The 25,670-nt window shown below is 42.9% G+C and overlaps 1 protein-coding gene across 8 annotated transcripts in view; it reads right to left on the bottom strand.

The window, feature by feature from the left end:
* Nucleotides 1-15,722, bottom strand: part of CSNK1G3 (casein kinase 1 gamma 3) — a 68,736-nt gene extending 53,014 nt beyond the window's left edge. For 4 of the 8 annotated variants that reach the window (XM_084833970.1, XM_084833975.1, XM_084833969.1 and 1 more), the window contains exons 1-2: nt 15,288-15,722; nt 4,530-4,604 (exon numbers count right to left, since the gene is read on the bottom strand). The gene's annotated coding sequence lies outside the window, so the exon portion shown is untranslated. Of the gene's footprint in view, nt 1-4,529; nt 4,605-6,924; nt 6,987-7,390; nt 7,448-15,287 lie in introns of those variants that run through there. The other 4 variants (XM_084833971.1, XM_084833976.1, XM_084833974.1 and 1 more) reach the window with 2 other exon arrangements.
* Nucleotides 15,723-25,670: the final 9,948 nt, after the last annotated feature.

Genomic DNA, 25,670 nt, shown 5'->3' with positions numbered 1-25,670 from the left:
CTCTGATTCATCCAACCCGGCATTTCTCATGATGTACTCTGCATATAAGTTAAATAAGCAGGGTGACAATATGCAGCCTTGTTGTACTCCTTTCCCAATTTTGAACCAATCGGTTGTTCCATGTCTGGTTCTGACTGTTGCTTCTTGACCCTCGTACAGGTTTCTCAGGAGACAGGTAAGGTGGTCTGATACTCCCATCACTTTCAGAATTTGCCACAGTTTGTTGTGATCCACACAATCAAAGGCTTTAGCGTAGTCAATGAAGCAGAAATAGACGTTTTTCTGGAATTCTCTTGCTTTCTCCATGATCCAGCGAATGTTGGCGATTTGATCTCTAGTTCCTCTGCCTCTTCTAAACCCAGCTTGCACTTCCGGTAGTTCTCGGTTCACATACTGCTGAAGCCTAGCTTGTAGGATTTTGAGCATCACCTTGCTGGCATGTGAAATGAGCGCAATTGTGCGGTAGTTTGAACACTCTTTGGCGTTGCCCTTCTTTGGAATTGGAATGTAAACTGACCTTTTCCAGTCTTGTGGCCACTGTTGAGTGTTCCAGATTTGTTGGCATATTGAATGCAGCACTTTAACAGCATCATCTTTTAGGATTTTAAATAGCTCGGCTGGAATACTGTCATCTCCGCTAGCTTTGTTGTTACTAATGCTTCCTAAGGCCCACTTGACTTCACTCTCGAGGATGTCCGGCTCAAGTTCAGTGACCGCACGATCATGGCTATCAGGGACATTCAGATCTTTCCTGTATAGTTCTTCTGTGTATTCTTGCCACCTCTTCTTAATCTCATCTGCTTCTGTTAGGTCCCTGCCTTCTTTGTCCTTGATCATGCCCGTCTTTGCACAAAACGTTCCCTTGAGATCTCCAATTTTCTTGAAGAGATCTCTAGTCTTTCCCATTCTGTTGTTTTCCTTGATTTCTTTGCATTGTTCATTTAAGAAGGCCTTCTTGTCTCTCCTTGTTATTCTCTGGAACTCTGCATTCAGTTGGCTATATCTTCCCCTTTCTCCCTTGCTTTTCGCTTCCCTTCTTTCGTGAGCTACTTGTAAAGCCTCATCAGACAGCCACTTGGCTTTCTTGCATTTCTTTTTCTTTGGGATGGATTTCGTTGCTGCCTCCTGAACAATGTTACGGACCTCCGTCCATAGTTCCTCAGGCACTCTGTCTATCAGGTCTAATCCCTGAAATCTATTCCTCACCTCCACTGTATATTCATCAGGGATATGATTTAGGTCATACCTGAACGGTTTAGTGGTTTTCCCGACGTTCTTCAATTTAAGCCGAAATTTTGCAAGAAGCAGCTCATGATCTGAGCCACAGTCAGCTCCAGGTCTTGTTTTTACTGACTGTATGGAGCTTCTCCATCTTTGGCTGCAAAGGACATAATCAATCTGATTTCGATATTGACCATCTGGTGACGTCCATGTGTAGAGTCGCCTCTTGTGCTGTTGGAAAAGAGTGTTTGCTATGATCAGCATGTTCTCTTGGCAAAACTCTATTAGCTTTTGTCCTGCTTCATTTTGTACACCAAGGCCATGCCTGCCTGTTATCCCGGTGATTTCTTGACTTCCTACTTTAGCATTCCAATCCCCTATGATGAAGAGGACATCTTTTTTTGGTGTTAGTTCTAGAAGGTGTTGTAGGTCTTCATAGAACCGATCAACCTCAGCTTCTTCGGCCTCAGTGGTTGGGGCATAGACTTGAATTACTGTGAAGTTGAATGGTTTGCCTTGGATTCGTACTGAGATCATTCTATCGTTTTTAAGATTGTACCCCAATACTGCTTTTCCCACCCTTTTGTTGACTATGAGTGCTACTCCATTTCTTCTAAGGGATTCTTGCCCACAATAGTAGATATGATGGTCACCTGAATTAAATTCGCCCATGCCTGTCCATTTTAGTTCGCTGATTCCCAAGATGTCGATGTTCAATCTTGCCATCTCATGTTTGACCACCTCCAGCTTACCTTGATTCATTGATCTGACATTCCAGGTTCCTAAACAATATTGTTCTTTACAGCATCCGATTTTCTTTTCACCACCAGACACATCCACAGCTGAGTGTCCTTTCGGGTTTGGCCCAGCCGCTTCACTCTTTCTGGCGCTACTTGGAGATACCCTCTGCTCTTCCCCAGTAGCATATTGGACACCTTCCGACCTGAGGGGCTCATCTTCCGGCGTCATCTCTTTTAGCCTTGTGATACTTTCCATGGGGTTTTCTTGGCAAGAATACTGGAGTGGGTTGCCATTTCCTTCTCCAGTGGACCACATTTTGTCAGAACTCTCTGCCATGACCTGTCCGTCTTGGGTGGCCCTGCACGGCATAGCTTATGGCTTCACTGAGTTACGCAAGCCCCTTCGCCACAACAAGGCAGTGATCCATGAAGGGGAACTGTAGGATACACAGCTGGAAAGCAGCTGGGAAGCAAGGGCCCTCACTGCTAACATTGTTATGCGACACCCTATGGGGATGACCTTTGCTGAGAAAGGAACACAGGGGGTGTGACCCTGTTGATTCTCTTGGACTTATTAGTGGTTTTTGATACCATTGGCCATGGTATCCTTCTAGATACATCCTTCAGGCTGTCTAGGAGGGGAGTCAGAGGTATGGCATTGCACTGGTTCTGTTCCTATTTGAATAGCTGATTACAGAAGGTGGTGCTGAGGGTTTATTGCTCTGTGCCTTGGCAGCTATGCTATGGGGTTGCACAGAGCTCTATTCTATCCCCCATGCTGTTTAACATCTACATGAAACCACTGGGGGAGGTTATCCAGAGATGTGAGCTGAGGTGTCATCAATATGCAGATGACATCTAGCTCCAGCTGTCCTTTTCACCAAATCCTGGTGAGGCAGTGGGTGTTCTGAATCAGTGCCTGGGCATGGTAATGGACTGGATGAGTGTCAGTAAATTGAGAAATTCAGAAAAGATGGAGGTACTGTTAGTGATGGTTTGTCTGCCCAGGTAAGTAATGTTCACCCTGTTCTGGAAGGGACCGCACTCCCTCTAATGTATCAGTTTTGTAGTTTGGGGGGGCTCATGGATCCAGCTTTTTCACTAGAGGCACAGGTAGACTCAATGGCACAGAGGAGCTTTTATCAGCTTAGACTGTCATACCAACTATGTCCTTATCTGGACAGAGATAGCCTAGTTACTGTTATCCATGCTCTGATAACCTCATTTTCAAAGGCTGCCTTTGAAAATGGTCAAGAAACTTCAGCTGGTCCAAAACAGGGCAGCCAGATTGTTAATGGGGACTGATCAATATGAACATATTACACCAGTACTTTTTGATCTGCACTGGCTGTCAGTCCATTTCTAGGCCCAATTCAAAGTGCTGGTATTAACTTTCAAAGCCCTAAATGGCTTAAAGCCAGGCTACCTGAAGAATCATCTCCTCCTATATATACCTGCCTGGACCCTAAGATTGTCTTCTAAGGCCCTTCTCTGGATGCTCCTGCCAAATGAAGTGAAATGGGTGGCTACTAAGAAAAGGCCCTTTTCCATTTTGGCCACGTTTTAGAATGCCCGAAGAGGCTCTTCCATGGCTGTTTTTGGTTGGGGGGCGGTTTGTTAACCATGGCAACAACCCACCTTGCACTGAGTTTAGACGTCGTGGGAGGCTGCGGCAACCACTCATTGTAGCTTGAATATTCACAATGGCAGCTGGCGCGCACCACTGTGGCTTTTTTAAGCCACGGTGGGCTGCGGTGATCATACAAACCAGGCCTATCTCTGGCCATTGTCATTAATATACCCTTTACTATCTACCAAATCCCACTGGAGCTAAACCCACAGGCTGAATAAGCAGTAGAGTAGGCATTTGATGAGAGGAAAAGGAGCTCTGATATTTAAAGTAATAAGTCATCAAAATATCACTAGTGAAGCAGAGTCCTAGGCATTCCAACAACGCGGAAAGGATTTTGAGAAGTTAGAAAAGCTAAATAATCTATTTCTCATCAACAACCAACTACTGACATTTGTTCAGGAGAGTCAATGTCAAGAACACACACTGTGAAATTACTTGGAACTTATTTTCAGATGCTCAACATTAACAGAAACCAGTGTGAATAATCATGTACAGCTGTAACTAGATTTTAAATTGTTAGGCAATACCAACACCTTTTTTAAGGCACCAGGGATTTATCTTAGTATTATATTATTTACTTTTTCTACAGAGCCAACTTGCCTCTGAACTTTGTCCTTTCAAAATGTTACTTGCCTTCCCAGCATACCACGACTTCCCGAAAAGCTAGGGAAACCAACATCAAGTTACACACAGTCAAAACCAAACTTCTCATTGCTTTTGCTTTCCCATTACCACTTCGTTGAATAGTCCCACTGCTACTTCAACATTTTTGCAACAAAACTAGCTCATTTGCCAGCTGTTCATTTTAATTCCCTTCTTTGGACTCCCCAAATATACTCCAGAGTCCTTACATATATGTTTAAGATCTAACACACTCACTTTCCCAGCTTTCCATAAACACTCCATATAAAATAGAATTTACAAGCCACACTTACCGCAAAAAATATTCCAGTATTCATAGGGGGAGGGGTTTCCATCACAATTCACACACTATTTTATATGTAGACATTCTGAAAACAAAAAAAAAATATTTAATATTAGCAATCAATCCAATCCAGTATTTTGTTACACTAAAATACCATGAAAAATCCTGATACCGTTAGCATTTTACAATTCAGTCCCGCCAATATGTTTCTGTAAACTTGCTATAATGTGGGTAAACAGAAACTGAAGTACACCAGCAATACGTTTTCCAGAGGCTGTACGGAACATTACACTGTCATCGTACTTTAGGCTCCCTGAAAACCTGGCCTTGCTTCTATTCCCCTATTTCTCCATCGTAATAGAGTAGTGTTCTTCACTGCAAGGCCCCCAGGGCACTGTCAGCTCCCAAACATGCCACTGGCAGCTCCCAAACACAGTGCTAGCCCCTCTTCCCATTTCTCTCTCTCCTGAATGCTGTGGCTGTGATTTTTGTTTTTCTCTCTCAGCAGAGCACCTTTTACAACGAAGCTGAGAGGTACATGTTTGTATTTTCTTTGTTTAGCAATCAACATGCAAAGGCTCTTCTCTCCCTGCTCGGGCAGGGAAGTGGCTGCTGCTCTCGCTACCTTCCCCAAGCAGGAAGAGCACAAGAGTATCTGGAGGGCCACAGGTGCCCCACCCCTACTTTAAAAAGTGATTAGACTTTTTAAGTGGAGGATAGCCTAGCAATGGCTACTAATCACGATGGATAGATTTAACCTCAGGGTTCAGAGGCAGTGTGCCACTGTATACCAGTTATTGCAAAGCAACAGCAGGAGAGGATTATTGCCTTCATGCCATTTGTGGGCTTCCCAGAGACACCTGGATGGCCTTTATCCAGCATGGCTCTTCTAATGACTCCAAATGAGTCTTTGTTCAATCTTTTACCTCTTAAGTCAGATATACCAAGTTCATCAGTATTAAAAGCCATTGTAACTCCACTAACCACATCCCGATTGTGTGTAGGATGGCTAAACGTATAGGGTTTATCTTTGAATGACCATGGTTTGTTAACCACAAACAACCCAGTAAGAGAACCCATGGCTTGTTATTGGGTTGTGAACCCTGGGTTGTTTAAACCTTGGGTTGTCATTATGTGTGGACTGTTCGTGGATTGTTTCACTATGCTATAGAAGCAGCGAGCAACAGTGGTTAAAAAACACCAGTTGCTCTACATGCCAGAACTACAGTGCCAGAAAGGCAGTTGAGATACAGAAATGGAGTGGGTGAAGGAGATAAACAAACAATCCAAGAACTGAAAAAATAAACCATAACATCTGCCAGACAAACCCTCGGTAGAGCAGCAACCCATGGGTTAACCATGGGTTATTTAAACTATGGGTTAGCATTATGTGCAAACTAGGTCATAGTAGTTTATCAACCCAAGGTTTCTGTCTTAAAGTAATGTGTGAATGTGGCCAGTGGTTCCAAATGTGCATGCCACAATAAAGCAGCCAATGTTAATGAACATTTTGTATGCTTTTCTAAATAGCATTTAGCTTAAAAATAGGTGAAGATACTAACCAACTGTGAAGTAACTTCACAGATTCCTTCCTCAAAACACAGAACTTCTCAATTTAATAATGAAACTTTACTCCTAAAAGCACTAAATTCTCAAAAACCTATTTAGAAAGACTAACAGCACACTCCTATACATGTCTACACAGAAGTAAGTCCCACTGAGTACAATGGGAATTATTCCTAGGTAAGTAGGTATAGGATTGCAGCCTTATTCTGAATACTTTCTTACCTGCTACAAGGTGTTCAAAGAAGTGCGCTTGTCTCCTATTACGCATGTTTTATTTGTTATTGTTTAACAAGTAGTCAAAGTTTACGGATATATGGCACAAGATTAGTTATGTCTATAAACAGAAAACTAACAAAATAAGTATATTCTATGATTACTCCAGACATTTCCTTCTGAATACACAAATGCTATTCTATATACCAGTACTCAGTTCAATTTCTAGAAACTGATTAGAATAAATAAATTATATTTTATATTATACAAAGCCTAAAATTTCAGCAGGGAGGTGAGGGGAACTAAACTTGAAAAGAGACTGTTTATACTTTGAGTAATCAGTGGTACCTTCATTCCATTAATATAGTTGTTATACTTTCAAATTTTTATTCTAGCAATCTGAACTAATCAATTTTGAACCATTACATATTACACTGAGTGCACAATCCTATGCATGTTTATTCAGATCCAAGCCCCACTGTGTTCAGTAGAGCTTATTCCCAGGTAAATGTGAATAGGATTGCACCACAGTTTATGCTACAGATATTATCCAAAACTGATATAAACAAAAGAATACAGTATTCCAAATATACACAACTGTACAATGAACAGCTCACAACTGTTACCTGACCATCACATTAACTTCTGTGAAAGTGAATAAATAAGTTTTATTCAGAATTAGCTGTTTCTGCAATGGAAAAAAAAAGATACCCAATTTCAAAAACATATTTCTTTATCTTCCCCCAAGAAAACTACACTCTTGAATCCTGAACTTACAAATCTATGTGAAGTGCTACCCTGAAACAGATTACATTATATTGTCTAAGCACATAATTAGTCCAAATTTCTCGTATTAAAACCCCCCATAGTTAAAAACATCAAAAACTATCTACTGTGTCATGAACTGCATTGTAAAGCAAGTTCAGTTCAAAGGTTTATACAGTTTTATTTGCATTGACAAATAGTGGCAACTGAACTCTTAAAAAATCTAAACATTTATTCTCATTTATTCTTTACATAGCCATGCCCCTGAAGGTTGGCTGCTTTTCTACTACTAATGCCACAGGTCAATATAAAAGCTATTCATCTCACCTCCTGGTTTCCTACTTCGCACAGGTGTTTCTGTGACAGATCACAATGGATGTCAAACTAAAATAGGAAACAAGTGCAAAGAAGAAAACAAACACTCAGACATCCCTGTGCTTAAGACACTCCAAGAAATGACGCTCTTTTCAAAGCAACACTACAGTAACATCATGTAAACTACGGGAGCTTATGGTATGTACATGCAGGAATAGAAGGATATTAGGGGCGAGGAAGCTATTTCAGTTCGGGGGTTGAATTGGTTTCAGACATGTGTGTCAGGGCCACATGGCAGCAGTAGGCAGGGCTGCCAAAATGGTTGTCCCAAGCACAGACACTTCTCCAGACACACAGTCTCATGCCTGCCCCTATGTATGCCCAGTGTGTGCATGCACAATTGGGGAAAACAAGAGAGAAGTGAACCATACTCAACTAGTGCCTCAAGGAACAGCTACTTCAGGCACTAGCTGAGTTGTGCACCAGTTTTGCATACCTAATCAGGACAGCAGGTGAAGTAGACTCAGCCAGCGCCTGGAGGAGCAGCTTACTCCTTTTCCCTACTCTGAGCTGGTGGGCCTTTGGGGGGAGGGGTATCATACAAAACCACTGTGTGCCGTAAGTGGTGGCCTGGAGGGCCAATGCTGGCCCGGAGTTTCCCTATCCATGCTGTATATGCAATTTCTTATATTTGTAATATACTTGTAAGAAGCTTGTTACATCTACTCAGCTTTTCTTCAGATTGTTGCTTTTGATCCTCATTCAGCTCTTATTGTGCATAGCAACTGGCTGCAATGCTGTGAATCTACACCGAGATAAGCACTGCTATGTGGATGGAGACGTTCATCTGAATCTGCATCAACTGCATGTGTGGAAGCCTACTTCTTGTGAACCTACCTTCCATGCTGGATTGGGGTGTTCGTATACAAGTAAATGACCTAGTACTGCTCAATATCACTGAAATCAATTGGCTTCTCCAATGATACACACTCATAAATTAAGTTATGTACTTAACACATGTTAATTTACAATTAAAGAGATCTAAAAAGCAACATCTAAAAACCAAGACAGTGTTCAGCAGAACTGCACAACTCTAGCGGTTCTACAAGTTTTTACATGTGTTTTTAGGAAGCAGAGTGTTCATGCCTACTATTGAAACAGACTGTATTTAAGTAATTTGACAGTTACAGAAAAAGGATGGCTGCATTTGGACGATTACCAAGGGAAACAGCGTGATGTCAGTTGTTGCCCCAACCACTCACACGATTAGGATTACCCTAATTACCTATATTATGGGTTGCCGTGTCGTCCAAATGTGGCATGTAGCACAGGCATGGTTTATTTTCACCCACCCTACAATCCATCCTGCAAGGCGTGGGGTTGTAGGGTGGGTGAAAATGAACTATCTCCATACTGCACGCCGGGTTCAGACAACACAGCAACCTGCAGCCCAAGTAATTAGGGTAATCCCAGTGGTGCGAATGGCGGGGGAAAACAACTGACACTGCGTTGTTTCCCCTGGTGATCACCTGAGCCAAAGTCTTCACTTTTACTTAGGACATTCAACTGTCACCCTTAGTCTACCGCACATTAAAATGCCTTTGAGATACAAATTCTTCTGGTAGAACTTTTTTAACTGAAGAATTTAACTGCCAACATGGTGGTCTATTTCTTTTGAAGACTGCTTCATGATTTAACTACTATCTACCTGAACTATTCAATAATCATTGCTCAATAACCTTGATGTCTATAACTGATCATTAGCCATCTTTCCTTCTAGTTTGATTATGAATTCTACATAAACTGCAAAGTCTGAATGCCAACAGAATCTATTCTAATAAAATATGTATTTCCTGTTTGTACTCTGTGGATCAATAGCAGCTAATGTTTATATATCAGTTTTATTTTCTGTTTAATAGGTTGGTATAAATCTGATGTGGAAATACTTCATTCTGTTATGGAGTTTGCTGCACACTTTTCTATGGTTTCGTAATTTTCCCTGAATTTTCTAACTTGGTAGTGCTCTGAGAATGAGGGCTCATAGCACTACTAATCAAAATACATTGTGCAGCTATTCTGTCTTTTCTCCTTAACAGATTTTTATAGTAAGAAAATAGATGGGAGAGGCAGTGGTGAAAACATGAAAGGGTTTAAAATGGAAGATGACAACGTGTGGATCCTCTGTAAAATTCTGTGAATGAGTCAGGGCAATTGTACAATAAAAGTCTCATCTGGAAACACCTTTGGGCCAGAGTTACATAATTATTTCAGTTTACTAAAATACACTTTAATTCCTTGACATTCTTTGTATCCTTTGCTGTTCACCTATAGTAGGGTTGAAGCAAAGGAACAGAAGTAAGTCTTCTTTAAAGCTTTCTCTTTGTTTGTTAATGTGAAAACTATGGGAGCAAATCCTACACCCTCCCAAGGTACTTCCGTTCACCACAGGTTGAATGGCTATGTACATACACTGAATGAAGTAATGAAAAATTCTGGGTTCTCTCTACAGTACCTTAGTTGAACAAAATCCTCCTAGAGAAAAAGATAACATTATGTACTTCTGTTTTTAAAAAGCATTAGCCAAACTGAAGCAAGGTCTACATCCTTAACAACATTATAGAAGCAAATAATGCTATTTGAACTAATGTAAAACAAATCAGAAGCAAAAAATATGGTATGGAATGACCCAGCAACAACACTGCAACCAAAGAGAACTAAAGATCACTTAAGTAATTACCGTGGTTACAATTTCGTTTCTCCACTTTTATATCTATCTTTTTTTTAAGATCATATACTATCCTATACCATTTGATTTCAGGGCAGTTACAAACATATAAAAATATATCAGTAAGAAATCCATTACATTACAACAGAACAGCACAAGACAGAGTTATATTAAAATAGGCAAACATATCTAAGAAGCCAGGATGAACAAAAGATCTTAACCTGGTGCCAAAACGATAACAAACGTGGTGCCAAAGTGGTGCCAAAGTGGTGCCACAGCTTAAAATGCCCATTTCGATCACCACCCACCTCACTTCTGATCATGGGGCACCCAAAGAAGAGCAGATGACCCTAGTAAACAGGCAGGTTGGTATAAGAGCAGGTGTTCATTTAGACTCCTAGGTCCCAAGACTTGGAGCTTTATAATTGGGCTCAGAAACCAGAAGAACGGCAGTCAGTGAAACTCTTCAGTCTAGCTAATAGTATTTTGGGCCTCCATTGGAAGAGAAGAGGTAGTATATTTAGAAGTATGATGAAAGGTAATTCTTTAGGCCCTCTCTATTGCTTCTCCTAGAATAGCTATAGCTATGTTTGTGCCATGTACAACTGTGAACATGGATATGCTTTGACTATGATCTGGTTCACATGTAATAGTGGCAAATTGTGGGTTATTTAACCCAAGATTTGCCACAGCACGTTGTGTGGCCAGTTTGAATAACTAACCTCTGATTGGAGGTTGCTATGTGACTTCTGTCCCCAGAAGCTATAGGTTAATTGTGGCTTAAACAACCCACAGTTAACCTACAATTAGTAGTTAGGTCAACTGTAGGTTGCTTAACCCACAATTAACCTATAGTGTCCATATCTGGATGTCATGCAGCTACTTCCGATGAGAGGCTGAACATGCAAAATGGCCATGGAACACACCTGGCATGGCAAATGCTGTATTAATTAACCCACAATTTGCCACTGTTATATGAGAACAGGCCCAGTGTCTTTGCCTGTCCTCCCTTACAGGGTTTCTGTAAATCTAAATTGCCATGCTGCTCCTCAAAAAAAGAGAGCTGGATGTACATCCAATAAGCAGTTCATGCAAAGCATACAAATTTACTCAAGCTTAGCATGCTTACCTAAAGTCAACAGGAGCCAGTCGTGCTTCCTGGAAAAATTAACAAACAGCACAATCCTATGCATGTCTACTCAGAAGTACGTCCCACTGAGTTCAATGAGAGTTATTGTATAGAATTGTACAGCTGGGAACTGGGGAAATCAAAATTCAGTCTTCTGAGAGCTAGACAAAAACATCCCAACTATGGCATTTCTGTTACACAGGTGAGGCAAACAAACTTTGCTTCAATGTTTTTATACAAAAGACATAATACTGGTGACACAAGTACTACTGACAACTTGAAGCAGAATTTGCATCAAATCAAACTATAAGACTAAGGGTAGTTTTCGCATATATAGCCTTCTATTTATATAGTGTTCAAGCATTATTTCTTAAAGGTATGTCATATAATTAGCATTCAACCAACAATGTGTGAATCTGTCTACCATTAAGTCTCTTAAAAGGATCTCTATTTCTACAAGATAATTCCCACTGCTTTCAAATATAATGGAATTCTACCATTACTGGTGACTAAAAGCAAGGATGACTTTATCATACACAAGATACAACTATTTTAAAGTATTAGTCAGACAGACTCTACCGTATATGAAATATATCTTCATTATCCGCTGATGTTTGCGTCACAACTGGGGTGTACTACTACTATATCCTGGGATGTTTATGTGACCACTGTACAACTCCCAAAGGAGACTCTCATTACAGTCACAACCTGGAGTGGAGGCAGAGGACCATACTGTACATGCCAGGACTGCTCTGTATTATTTCTGTTAATGTGGCTTCCAAGTCCTTGCAAAGTGTTACGCATAGAACGGCTTACACAGATTAGGAATGCATCTAGCAGGTAGTCAGTGTGGAATGATTTGACAATACCAATCATGTGCTCAAGAAAGGAGTTTCAGCTGTATTCAGTTTTCACTTCCCCTATCAAATCTATATCCATCTTTGAAAGAAGATGCAGGTTATAAATCCTTAAAATAAAAGAAGTATCATTCCAAGGACACACAAATCCAATCAAGCATAAGAATCTGACCAAGCAGCTCCAGTGAGTTAACTCTATCTTCCATGAGTTTGTCTATCAACTGCTATTAACCATAACAGCTAAATGAAACCTCCATGTTTAAAAGTAGTTTCCCTCTGAATACCAGTCGCTGGGGAGAAAACAGAAGTTGATGTTACTTTAATGCTCTGCTTTTGTGGGTTTCACAAAAAAATCTAACTGACCCCTCTTAGAAACAAGATACTGGACCAGATCAGCTTATGGTCTGGTCCCAACAGGATTTTCTGATGAAAGACACAACATTTTCCAAAAGGGAACCACACACAGCTTTGGATATGCCCCTATTGGATTGAGGTACACATTTTTAGTACAAGTTATATAAAGCTTCAAAGCTCTACACAACATTGAGTGGTATCCAATTAAGTTCTCCTGCTGACAAAACTGCTGCTCACCCTCCCTGCACCCTCAAAATCTGCACCAGAGACTTGGGGGACCATTCCCAGAGCAGATTTTCAGGGTGCAGGGAGGGCTGCAGGCAGAAGGAGAGGAGAAAACCCATTGTGCAGGTGGAATTCAACTCATGCAACATTCGTTTTCACTGTTCTGCTTAGCACACACAAAGTTTTGAGGATAGTCAAGGGCTTCCTTGAACTTACAGTATCACATGGGAGGCAAGTATCAATAAGCTGAGTTCCAGTAAGATGCTAGCCTAAATGCTGTTACACCATAACTTTCCAAGCATTATTCTTACACATGCTTTGTCACTGCCCACTTTCATACACAGTAATCTAGCAGTGTATTTATATTACAGAGAACACCTGAAGTTATTTAGCACAATTATATTAGCAATGACTACGGAGAAACAGTTCTAGCTCTGATTTGCATACACTTTCATATGCAAAATTGTACATATTGTTTTTGCCTCCTGTGCCAAAAGATAAAGTGTAATGCAGGTTATGATGTAGGACCAGTTAAAAGATGGAAGCAGCTTTGGAATTTGTCGCATAACCTGTCCTAGTAGTCTAGGAAGAAATCATATAAAACTGAACTTGCTTTACAAACATGGAAGAGGACACAAGGAAGAAGATTTTAATAAAGAGATATTATGAAGGTAGCATGACCAAGGAGCACTTGATACTGCCACAAGTAGGGAAGTGTTATACAAATTAATGTTTCATATTAATCCAAGATTTAGTCTTAGTACAACTACTTCTTCAGTAGTTTTACTGAAGCAGGACGTTTCAGGACCACTTCACATGATAAATTTCTAGTGGATACCCTCAGTATTTAAAGAGATGTAGCTGCTTCAAAGGTTAGAGTTGTTTAGTGGGTATTCAAGGCATATCTATAACATGTACGGACTAAAAAAAGTGACATATGAAGAGGCTCTAACACCATTCAGAACTAAAAATCATTACTAAGTTTGAAATATTGCTGTATACCTGTCAACCCTGACTGCTCATTGGAAGGACAGATACTGAAGCTGAAGCTCAAATATTTTGGCCACCTAATGTGAAGAGAAAAGTCCCTGGAAAAGACCCTGATGCTGGGAAAGATTGAAGGCAAATGGAGAAGGGGACGGCAGAGGATGAGATGGCTAGATAGCATCACTGATGCAATGAATATGAACTTGAGCACACTCCGGGAGAGAAGGGAGGACAGGAAAGCCTGGTGTGCTGTGGTCCATGGGGTCATGAAGAGTCAGACACGACTTAACAACTGAACAACAACCTGTCTTGTAAGGGTGTTTTATTTTGGTTTATTATGCTTCTGGTGTTTCTTGAGATTCCATGGCAAGTTTTTCCATTAATGAGGACTCAAAGGTATACAAAACTCTTTAAAAGAACTGGACATCCCTCACACACACAGTGTGTCTACAGTCTGGGAGTGAGAGGAAGAAGAATTCTAAGTTGTTAGGCACTCAGGCATACCAAATACTCTGGACATGACACACAAAAATTGCAGGCAACAACTTTGAATATGACAGGCTCAGATAAAATGCATGCATACATCAAACTTTTCAGAAAGAAAATCAAATAAAATATTCCCTTTTAAAATACACTACAGTATCAATTTGTAAGCGATTCACTCTTACTGGTTGTACCAGTTCACTAGTCCAGCACAGCACCTTAATAAACCAATCGTTCAGGCAGAAATATAGGTGTAGGCCTACATAAAGAGACTTCTTCGGGATTGTTTTCAATGCTGCAATCAATTCTTTGCAGCTACACAGAACGCTCAACAGTAAAACAGCTCTACAGGAAATGAGCCTGTTTTCAAGTACAAGAATCAGTAATCCAAACTGAACTACCCTACCGGGGAGACGACGGGAGAAAGGAGGGAATCTAACAATCTCGCAACAGCCCACACTCTTCTTAACACGGTAATAAATCCCGTCCGTTGAGGGTCGTCCCTCACAGGGACAAGATTACGCTGCCAGTTTCTTTCTGGTTGGAGGAGCAGCCAAACCGCGAGCCTTCCCCTCACCCCTACCTTCCGCCCCATTAACACTCCTCCGCAAGGCGATGGGCAGATGCGCGCGCGCGCGAGCGTGTGTGTGTGTGTGTGTGTGTGTGTGTGTGATATCCACCCTCATGTATTATGCATATACAACACAGTCCCTTCCACCATCCCTACACCACAGCACAACAGACTGACTCACGGCTATGAAAGCACATAACGTTTGTTCCCACCCTTAACCAGATCCGGAGCCTCCCGTTTACACCGTGTGAGACGAAACCGAGCCGAGCCTCCCTCTCTTCAAAAACACACGGTACATTCTCTCTCTCACACACACACACACACATCCTCAAGTCACCCGCAGAGCACGAGCCTCCATCATCCTTCTCCCAAAAGCAACAACATGCCTCACAACCAACAGGCAGGGCCCCGATCCCACACCTCCTCCTCCGCCCCGACGATTTCTGCCACCTCCTCCATTGTGCACCGTTCAATGAGAGCCCCCTTCTCCCGCCTCGGCTTCGTCCTCCTCAGGAACCCGCGCCGCCGCCGCATCCTCCCCTGTACCTTCCCCGCGCCGCGCTCCGAGGCGACTCTACCTTGAGGGAGAGAGTGCGGCCGACTCCGGGCCTTGTCCTTCTCTCGCTGTGGCAGAGGAGCGGGGAGGGTGCAGGTGTCTCCCGGGCGCGGGGGCGGCAGGAACCGGGAGAAGGGAGGGGGGAAGGTAGGAAGAAAGGTGGCGCTGCTGCGGTGGGGAGAGGGGAGGGAGAGGGGAGGGGAGGAGCCTCGGCTGCTCCTGGCCGGCGCAGGGACGAAGGCAGGGGAGGCGCTTTCGGGCTTCCAGTCCCGACGACCGTAGGCAACAACGGCGAGCCGCCGCCGTCCTCGCTCCTGCTCGGCTGACGGCCGAAACCTGACGGAGTGGCTGGGCGGGAGGTTCCGATTCAGAGCGGACGCCGCGGCGGAAGTTGCCCCAGCGGTGGCAGCAGCGACAAGACACGCAGTAGCTCGGTCGATCCCCCTCGCCCCGCCTCGCAGCCGCTCCGGCCGGCGGCCTAGAGAGGAGGGGCGGGGCCGCTTCAAAGGGGTGGAGACGCACCCACGAGCGAGCCGGCCATGAGGAAATGCTTAAAAAAAAAAAACTCGAATCAATGGGGAAATGGGCGGGGCGGGGCGGGGCGGGGGGCTATGGCTCACGAAAAGTAGAGGTGGGAGGAGCCTCGGGGACGGAGGGGAGAACTGCGAGAACGCGGGGCAAGGGGCGCGAGCGGGCTGTGGAGTTTCTGGGGCGGGGCGGTTTCTCTCCTTACCTTGAAAGACAGGGGTTCGGACCAATCAGCAAGAAGGGACGGCGCTTAAAACGTTCAAGGAGGAACGAGGGAGGAGGAAGTGTTCTGCGTGAGGCGTTTTTGGGGGGTTGTGCTCGGAAAGAGGCGGGCTCGGCATGGCTTGGTGGTCACCTTCCGTTTCAGCCCCGAAGCAAGGCGGCTGCCTTTGTGCTTGGCAGCCTCGTCCTCTGCCTGTGTGTTTGGGGTCAGCCCTCGGTAACGTCCAGAGGCGTGTGGTGTGGCCCGGCGTTCCTAACCGTGTTTTTCCAGCACCGGCTTCCACTGCGTTAATACGGCTTTCTCTGAAGAAAGGGTGCCTGGGATTGCAGCCACGTAGCCCGGCGCTGTGCATGATTACTGGGGGATATGTTTCAAGTAGCGTCCCGAGGCGTGTAACGTTAATATGAATTTCTGAGTGCGTTTGCTATGAGGGAAGCCTCGCTGCACTGAAAGGGGTCTCCTCCTGTGCAAGCACCGTGTCGTTACTGACCCCTAGAGGGACGCCGCACTCCCAAGTAAATGTGCATCCGATTCCGATTGCAGTCCTCGGCCCAGTCGCTTTCCCACAGAAATGCGAATGTATAGCTGTGGAGATTAGGTCTGGTATTCCCAAAGGACAGCCTTTCAAGCTTAGAGTACGTTTGGCAGATGACTCTCTTCTGGAAGGCATGTTCCTTTTCCCAGTGGTGTGTTGCTTTGCCAATTTTAAAGCAGCCTGTCTTTTGGTTGTTCTGGCTTGTTTGTTTTACACTGGCTCTCTCCACATCAATGGGAAATTTAAAATAGCTTATTCTTAAATCAAGACTAGAGTTGTTTGTTGTCTTTAATAAATTATTAATTGCACGTTAATTCAGGAAGTTTCCATGACTAAACCCGATTCTAGCTTAAAATGCCAGAACCCAAACTGAGCTTTTGTATCCACCATGTAATGGTAAAAGTGAAATAAAGATGTAAACTGTGCAATCCTGTGCTTGACTTAAACCTGTTGGGTAGGGATAGGATTGCTGCTAAACTGCACAGTGGTGGCACAGCACATAGTTATACAAGCATAACTGCTATGCCAGATGAACTGCACTAGTACAAGATGCAAAAATGGGTGGAGTTGTGGGTATAGTGGGGAAGATCAGAGTCCAAAGAGACTCCTGTGCTTGCTTAGATAGCAACTTAATGACATTACACCAACAAAAAAGGCAAATGCACTATTCTCAGTGGAGTCATAGCCCATGAAGAGAGACGCTTTGGCTGGACAATTGACACCATGGAGTGGAGATGATCCATTTGACACCGTAGAGCAGAAATTATCTATGTGGAATAGAAAAAACCACTGAAATGAAAAGATCCCAAACCCATTCCTTTATATTGTTCTCAAAACTTGCGTCCTTGAGGAATCCTTGTTCAATAAAAGCAGTAACTACTTCAACTCTTTGTTTTTATTGAGGTTAATAAATAGGTGTGTTTAACCTATTTTTGGTTTATTATCTCCCTGGATTAAGAAGTCAAATGATCTTTTTGGATATTGTTCATGTTTTAGCTGCTGTTAACTGTTAGTTGTTGTTTTAATCAGTTGGTCTTTTAACTACTGCCATGTTCTGCATGGGGGCGGGGCGGGGAGGGGGAGAGAAGAAACCAGCTACCAACCAGCCAAACATGAGAAGTCTGTTGATGGATGGGATGAATGAAGTTAAGCAAAATGAAAAGGATCCTGGAGCATCATGCATCACTCAGTTTTCTAAATGAAGGTATTGGTTCCTGTGCAAATCACTTCAATTGGCTTTCTCACTGCTTTATCTCGGGTGCCTGTGTGTGTTTCCCAGACCTTTCTGCTGGGGTCCCATAGTTGATGATCAAACTTGGGTGTCTTGTGGGATGCGCTTGTGTTCTATTGAGTCTCATACAGCCCTTTCAGTACTGGTTTATATATTGCTTGGTATGATATATAGCAACTCGGAGTGGTCCTAAACAGCTGCCTCCAACTGTCTACCGTATTCACAGATGGTGAACTGAGAATTATTGTTTTGATGTTGTATCAGATTTGGGGAGGGGAAAAGGCTTACAATTGCAGTGGGGTGGGGCATTTTTCTTGTACTTCTAAGTGCATTAGAAGGCAGGGTGCATTGATTTAAACTGAGTTCCCTTTGAAACTTTTTCATATATTTTCTCAACAGTGGTGCAAATCTGACCACTAAACCAGGTTAATTTACAGCTAAATAGAGTACCATTTACACTGTTTCATTTTTACAAGCATGCTTTCCTTCTGTCTGGCCCAGTTTGCACATAATGCTAACCGATGGTATGGGTTGTTGAATTCTGGGCTGTTGTGATGAACCCAGCCATGCTAACAAACCATGGTTTGTTAACCAGGAACAGCCCAGAAAGGACCCATAACTTGTTGGGTTGTGAACTCTGGGTTGTTTAAACAATGGGTTGTCATTACATATGAACCCAGAACCATGGGTTGTTTCACCAGGCTATAGAAGTGGCAGGCAAGAGTGGTCAAAAAACCCTGCTGCTCTGCATGCCAGTACTACAGTGCCACAAGTACTACAGTGCAGTTGGGGTACAGGGAGGGAGCAGGTGAAAGAGGAGGGAAACAACCCACGGATTGAGAAAACAACACAAGGTTTGTTCAATCATAGGGCAACAAATCATGGGTTAAATAAACCATGGATTAGTGTCATTTGCAAACCAGGTCACTGTCTCAATATTGCATACTTTCCTTGTTTTTCCTATAGACGGAATGTCTTTAGGTATATTCCTATATATGTTCTTATGACCAGCACCCATGACAGTTTGAGGTTAACACTGCAATCCTATACAAAGCTACTGAAATAAGTTCTATCGAGTTCAGTGGTACTTAATCCCAGACAATCAGTTATAGGATTGCTGCCTAAACATGGCAATACAGGAAAATGAACCCTGGACAATATTTTCTTCTCTTTTCCTTTCCAGTGATGCTCCTTTCTACTGTGCTGTGTCTTGGCCGTGCCTCACTCTCACAAAAACAAAAATGAAATGCCTATCTCTGATAGGTTGAAGCAAGGTTTGATAGCTACTGGGCAGACTAAAACAGTTCATTTTCATCGAGTGGAAAGGAAATTCCTATGTGTGACAGGTAGAGTGTAAATCATATTAGAAAAATGATTAGGTTGATTTTTTAATTTCCATAGAAAACTTTGCTTTCACTCAGTGCATGTGGTAGAAGCAATGATTCAGTTTAGAGATTAACTGTATACTTAAGGGTGCAATCCTATGCATGTTTAAATAGAGAAAGGGCAAAGCTGTCTGGGAGATGCTGGGAGTTGTAGGCCTTTTCTCTATCTAAACTTACATAGGATTGTGCTCTAACTTGCTTATATTTAGATCATTTAATATTGACCTAATTAGTATTCAATAGAAACTTGGTGTTTACATTTTTAAACTTAAAATTCTGATTTTAAGTTTTTAAAAATCAATTTCTCAGATTTTTAAAAGTTGACTCTTATCTACCCTGCTAATTCTAATTTACCCTGCTAAAATACCTTTCTGTCTTAACTAACTTCTCTGTATTGCTTGGTCTGGCTCTACCATCACATAAGCACAGAAGAACTGTCCTATCCATCCTGTGCCTTTCCAAATGTGACTTTACTCAGGAAAAATAGAAACTGAAAGCCCAGAAGTTTCAGAAGTAAGATCTTTTAGATAGTTTGGATAGAGTTGTTTTCATGAAATTAAAACCGAAATGATTGCCCATGTTTGGTTGGTAGGTAATTCAATGTGTATGAGTATGACAGAGGCATTAATTAATTTTTATGAGATTGTAAGTATAGGTTTAGCATGTTTATTATGAGATTTAATTGTAACTATGTTATTTTTTAAAATGAGAGACATTTAGTATTTTTTAACAAAAAACCTGATTTAAATCCAAAACATCCAATTTTATTCTTTTTTAATTGATTTTTATCCATCCTGGGAAAAGGTAACCAACCCACTTCCAACTGCAACTGTAAATCTATATACACACATATACACTGTTTCTTACTCTTTCATTTGTCTCCTTTCGTTTCATTCGGGGATTCTTCCTGCAGCGCCCTCTTCAAAATCAGATGAACCCCAGAATGAAACAAAAGAAGCTACTGAAAGCTATTACAAGGGCTCTATGCATCTGTCTTCTGGCTGTGCTATTAGGATGTTCCTTTCTAGAGCAAGAGAACCTGTTTCTGTTCTCTATCATAAGGTTTTGTTCCCGACAGGATCCTCACAAGATAGAGTCTGCCTTATAGTAGTAATTACAAACCACTTCTGCTTCTGATTACATTGCTGTTGCCCACTGAGCTACCAGCCAGTATTTAATATTGCCTACTGTAAGCTTGCTGGTGTAGTGTGCATTCTTTGCCAATGAGTCCCTTATCCCTTGCAAAACATTAGGTCCCTTCACATAGACACTAATACAAACCTTAATACAATCAACAGTGACAACAATTTATATGTGCATTGTGTGTGCAATAAGTGGCACTGCAGCAGAACCAAATTCTCATGGAACCCATAGCTCCCGATCCGAAAGTATTGACAGGTTTGCACAGCGTGCTAACCCATCATAGGATGATGGGTCATGTTTTTTTCCCAAACAACCCATCCTGATAACCAACGATCTGCAGTAGGGGTTGTTTTACCCACAAGGGGTTGGTGTGCCATGCAAACCCAGACATGCCCACCCATCGTGGGTAAAAGGCATCAGGCAGCGAGCCATTGGGTAAGAGCGGCAGAAATCCCTGCCACTCTTGCCAAGGAGGACCGCAATCACCATTCGCAATCACAGCCAAGGCGCTGCCCAAACCCTTTCCCCCTTGCCAGTGACAGCCCCTCCAATGGTGCCCAAATGGCACCACGGAGGGGCTGTCTCTTTGCCCCCACCAATCCCCTCTTCCCAGCTGTAATCATGGTCGGAGCCCTTTTTTAAAAAAAGGTCCCGGTACCATTTGTGCGCAAGAATGGGACCAGGATAATTTTTTTCACATTTCCCCGTGTTCTGGGAATGCGCACAAATGTTTTGTTTTTCTTTAACTAGGCATCCTGTGCTGAACATTGGCTTGGGGGGGATCTAACCCCCGCCATGGATCCTTGGGGCAACAGGTCCATGGTGGGGGGTTGGATTCCTGCCCCCCAGCCAATTTTCTGCACGAGGGCACTTTCAACAATTAAAAATAAAAAAAAAAACATTTGTGCACATTTCTCAGGCACGGGGAAGTGCAAAACTTTTTCCCTGGTCCTTTTTCTGGCGCCCAAACAGGGCCAGGAAAAAAATTTTAAAGGGCTCCAACTGCAATCAAGATCGCGATAGGAGCCAGGAAGGGGCCTTGGTGGCAGACAAGGCAGATCTGCCACCAAGTCCCCTGGGATGCTGGATGGAGGACTGAGGGGGAGGGAAGGGAGATGAAGGGGCAAACAAGCCTAGTTTGTCATAAGAAGTGGGTAGTCTAGTGTAGCTTTCCAAAGCCTGGTGCCTTTGAGATGTTTGGGACTACCACTCCCATCATTGCAATTGCTGATGCTGATGGAAATTGAAGTCCAAAACATCTGGAGGGGAAGGCTCCTTCTTTGCTGATGCTGCATGTTCATTGGTGTCTTCTACGCATGTGAACCATGACAGCATTGCACAATGCCATAACTGGTGGATGACAGCAGAGTTACTAAGGATGATACAGCAGTGACTGCCAGTGTTTGGTGTTTTATATCTTGTTTCTAATGGTATTGTTCTGCTGTCTACTTCACAGCTGGGAGTGAACAAGTTTGAGATGTTACACTGGCATTACTCTAGAATAGCAGTCACCACCAGTGACATAGGCAGGGAAGGAGCACAATCGACCAAAGTGTTGTGCTCTGCCATTTGATTTGTAAACATCTGAGTAGGCCAGGAGGTAGACTTTATGTAGCCTTTGTGCATTTTACTTGACAGAAACTGTTAATGGGAAAACTTGTCACATACAGGCATTGATAAGCGGCTGCTGGTTTTGGTGCAGAAAATCCACTCTCATACAGATCTGAAAGTTTGTACTGGTCAGGAGCACTTTCTGGAAAAGTCAACACCAGAAGAGGCATTAGACAAGGCTGCATACTGGCCCCCTTTTTGTTTAATTTTTATATGAATAGTTTAGTGCCAGATTTAAGTTCCCTAGATCACTTCCCTCCATCCCTGGGATGCCAAACGGTACAAGCGTTACTTTATGCAGATGATATGGCCCTTCTCTCAACCAGTAGGTCGAAGGAGACTTTTAAACAAAGTTTGGTCTGCAGACAGAAGAAGTTGGTTACAAATTATTCCAAAACCAAGATTATGTTTTTTTCTAAAAGGAAACGACTACATACATGGTGCTTTGATAAGCATACAATTGAGCAATGTTCCAGCTTGAAATATTTTGGGGTACTCTTTTCCTCAGATGGCAGCTGGAAACCCCACATAGAGGCAGTAAAACTTGCCACCTGGAGGACTGCTGAAACAAGCTTATCTTTCAGGTGGCACAATGGTGGTTCTCTGGTGAGCCCAACCTTAGAAATATATCTAGCTAAAGTGCTTTGCCAAAGTCTGTATAGTGCGGAGATATGGAGTCAGGGTCATGTCCCAGCAGTTGAGACCATTCAAAATAATTTTTTGAGAGAACTGCTGGCACTCCCTCCAGGGGTCTCTTCCTCCCTACTAAGACTGGAAGCTGGAATTATGTCTATCAAAGCAAGAATAGACAAAGCTCTCATCCCTTACAGCAAAAGACTACTGAGCTCCACTGAGGGGAATTTGTCAAAACAAAGCTTTCTTGAGCAAATTGATACGGGTGGTTGGGCTCAGTGTGGCCGGTGCTGTCTCAGGCCTATTTTGAGGACTCCTGCAATTCCCTAACTAACTTGGATAAGCGGAGCATTAGAGATAGAATTTTCAAAGCAGATTGCCCTGAAACTATTCTGGTGAGCCAACACCAGGCCTTCTCACTATGGTTCAGTTTCTTCAAGAGAAGACAGTATTTAAACAGTATTTCCTATTTAACTTTTGTGGCTCTCAAAAAGGTTCTTACAGCTTTCATTTTCAAACTATGCTGACAGTTTATTTGGATGGGAAGTACAAAACGATCTCTTTGGCTCAGCAGACCTGCATTTGTGGTTCTGGGGAAGCTGAGGATATAGTACATTATCTTCATTGCCCCTTGTATGAGGAATCTAGGACCCGCTATTTGGGGGACTTCCTGAAAAGCAGAACTGGCAGGTCTCCTGTGGCAGTCAGTTGTGATCTACTGGCAGGCTATAGCAAATTTTTCTACAGTGAGATATAAAAAAAGATTTTTTTACATCTTTTGCAATGGTAGCTCAAAAATCCACCATAACTTTTTAATGACATCTGCTGCAAATTGCCAAGGAGATCATTTACTATAACATAAATTTGTATGAGTTTGTCCAGCTTGTTCGTCTGGTGTATTTCTGTTATATGATACTGTTTTTATTCTTAGCGCCAGTTTTTAATGAACTTATTTGTTTTAATGTTTGTATGGTTATTCTGTTTTATTGTGGCCTGACCTTTGCATTTTTATTTTTTGTTTAGCTCTCCAGATTCTGTTTTTAGGTATTCACTATTTAATGTTTTCGCTTTGGGTTTATGTTATATACAGCCGTATTGAAACTTGTATTTGTAAAGGCCTTTGTGCTATGGACAAATAATAGCCAATACAATATCCAGTGACGTAGCACCATGAGATAGGCCTGTGAGCCACCTGTTGTTGTTGTTCAGTCATTAAGTCGTATCTGACTCTTCATGACCCCATGGACCATAGCACGCCAGGCCTTCCTGTCCTCCGCTCTCTCCCGGAGCGTGCTCAAGTTCATATTCATTGCATCGGTGATGCTATCTAGCCATCTCATCCTCTGCCATCCCCTTCTCCATTTGCCTTCAGTCATTCCCAGCATCAGGGTCTTTTCCAGAGAGTTTTCTCTTCGCATTAGGTGGCCAAAATACTGGAGCTTCAGCTTCAGTATCTGTCCTTCCAATGAGCAGTCAGGGTTAATTTCCTTTAGGATTGACTGATTTGACCTCCTTGCAGTCCAGGGGACTCGTAAGAGTCTTCTCCAGCACCACAGTTCGAAAGCATCAATTCTTCGGCGCTCAGCCTTCCTTTTAGTCCAGCTCTCACAGCCATACATTACTACTGGGAAAACCGTAGCTTTGATTATATGGACCTTTGTCGGCAAGGCGATGTCTTCTTCTTACTATGCTGTCTAGGTTTGCCATAGCTTTCCTCCCAAGGAGCAAGCGTCTTTTAATTTCATGGCTACAGTCACCGTCTGCGGTGATCTTGGAGCCCAAGAAAATAAAATCTGTCACTGCTTCCATTTCTTCCCCTTCTAGATGCCAGGAAGTGATGGGGCCAGATGCCATGATCTTCGTTTTTTTAATGTTGAGTTTCAAACCAGCTTTTGCACTCTCCTCTTTCACCCTCAACAAGAGGCTCTTTAGATCCTCTTCACTTTCTGCCATTAGGGTGATATCGTCTGCGTATCTGAGCAGGCCTATCCAAAACGCCTATCCAAAGCAGGGCAGGAGAAGCACAGAGGGGATCCTTCCCTCCATGCTTCTGCCCTGCTTTTTTGGCTAGACAGGCGATTGCAGCTGTGTAGCTGCGGGAGCACGGAGCAGGGAAGGAGGCTGCAGTACGACACATTGGGTGTGTTGTATATTCAGCTACCCTCTCCCCGCCCCAGAATGCCCCCAGCCATGCCCCTTTCTGGCTGCTCCACGCTCTTCTTGTGAGTGTGGAGGACAGGGCTGTTCCGTGCTGCCTCCAAAGCCGTGGAAGTTAGGGGAGGTCATTTTTCCAGGAACCGACCTCGGAGCATGGGCTCCAAGGTCGGTTCCCAGAAAATAGCATATCCTATGGCTATCTAGACGCTGTCTAGCAGCCATAGGATTGCTTCCTCCATACTATATCTGGATTCTTTCCTTGTAAACTGTATATGTTTTACTACAGTTTAGATGCAGAGATGAATTACGAAGGCATATTGTAAGTACTGAACATATTTCAGGCCGCTCAACTCTTTGTGTTCATAACAGTCAATCTTCAGCATACAGTTTTGCTCCTGCCTGCTTGTGCTTATTCATCACATCTTAGTTTTGCATTGTATTAAAAGCAGAAAAATGTCAGTATTGGAATGATGTAACTCCACTCAAGAGGCCTGCTGTTAATTTTTTTTTACTGATAAAGGGGGCCACATACGTTGCTATGTTAACCACCATTTATTACTAAATTTTAACTCAGTTAAAGCCATGTCTCTAAACTCTCTTTTTTCTATCTGTGCCTTGTAGTTTGAGTTCTCTTTCTGCAGTGCTACAGGTCTCTTTGAAACCCATTCTCTGTTGACCCCCCTCCTTTTCTCTCCACTTCACAGTGTAATCTCCCACTCTTCTTTCTCTGCAGCCATAATGCAGGCAAACCTTTAGGGGCCATGGGCATGTTTGGCAATTTGAAAAAATGTCCTGGGCGTGACCACAAAATGGCTGCCATGGGAGGCATGGCAAAGGACAAGTAACCTGCCTGCAGGCTCATCGCTATTACTTCTTTCTCCATTTCACACATCTCTCTGTATTTCCACCTCTCAGTTCTCCCCTTCTACTTTTGATGGACTTGGGCAGGCTTTAGATTT

The sequence above is a fragment of the Heloderma suspectum genome, chromosome 2, assembly GCF_057233095.1.
Source record: "Heloderma suspectum isolate Gila_16-S chromosome 2, 16-S_ref, whole genome shotgun sequence".
Classification (NCBI taxonomy): Eukaryota; Metazoa; Chordata; class Lepidosauria; order Squamata; family Helodermatidae; genus Heloderma; species Heloderma suspectum.
The sequence above is the reverse complement of the archived record's forward strand: the minus strand, read 5'-3'. Positions and strand labels throughout refer to the sequence as shown.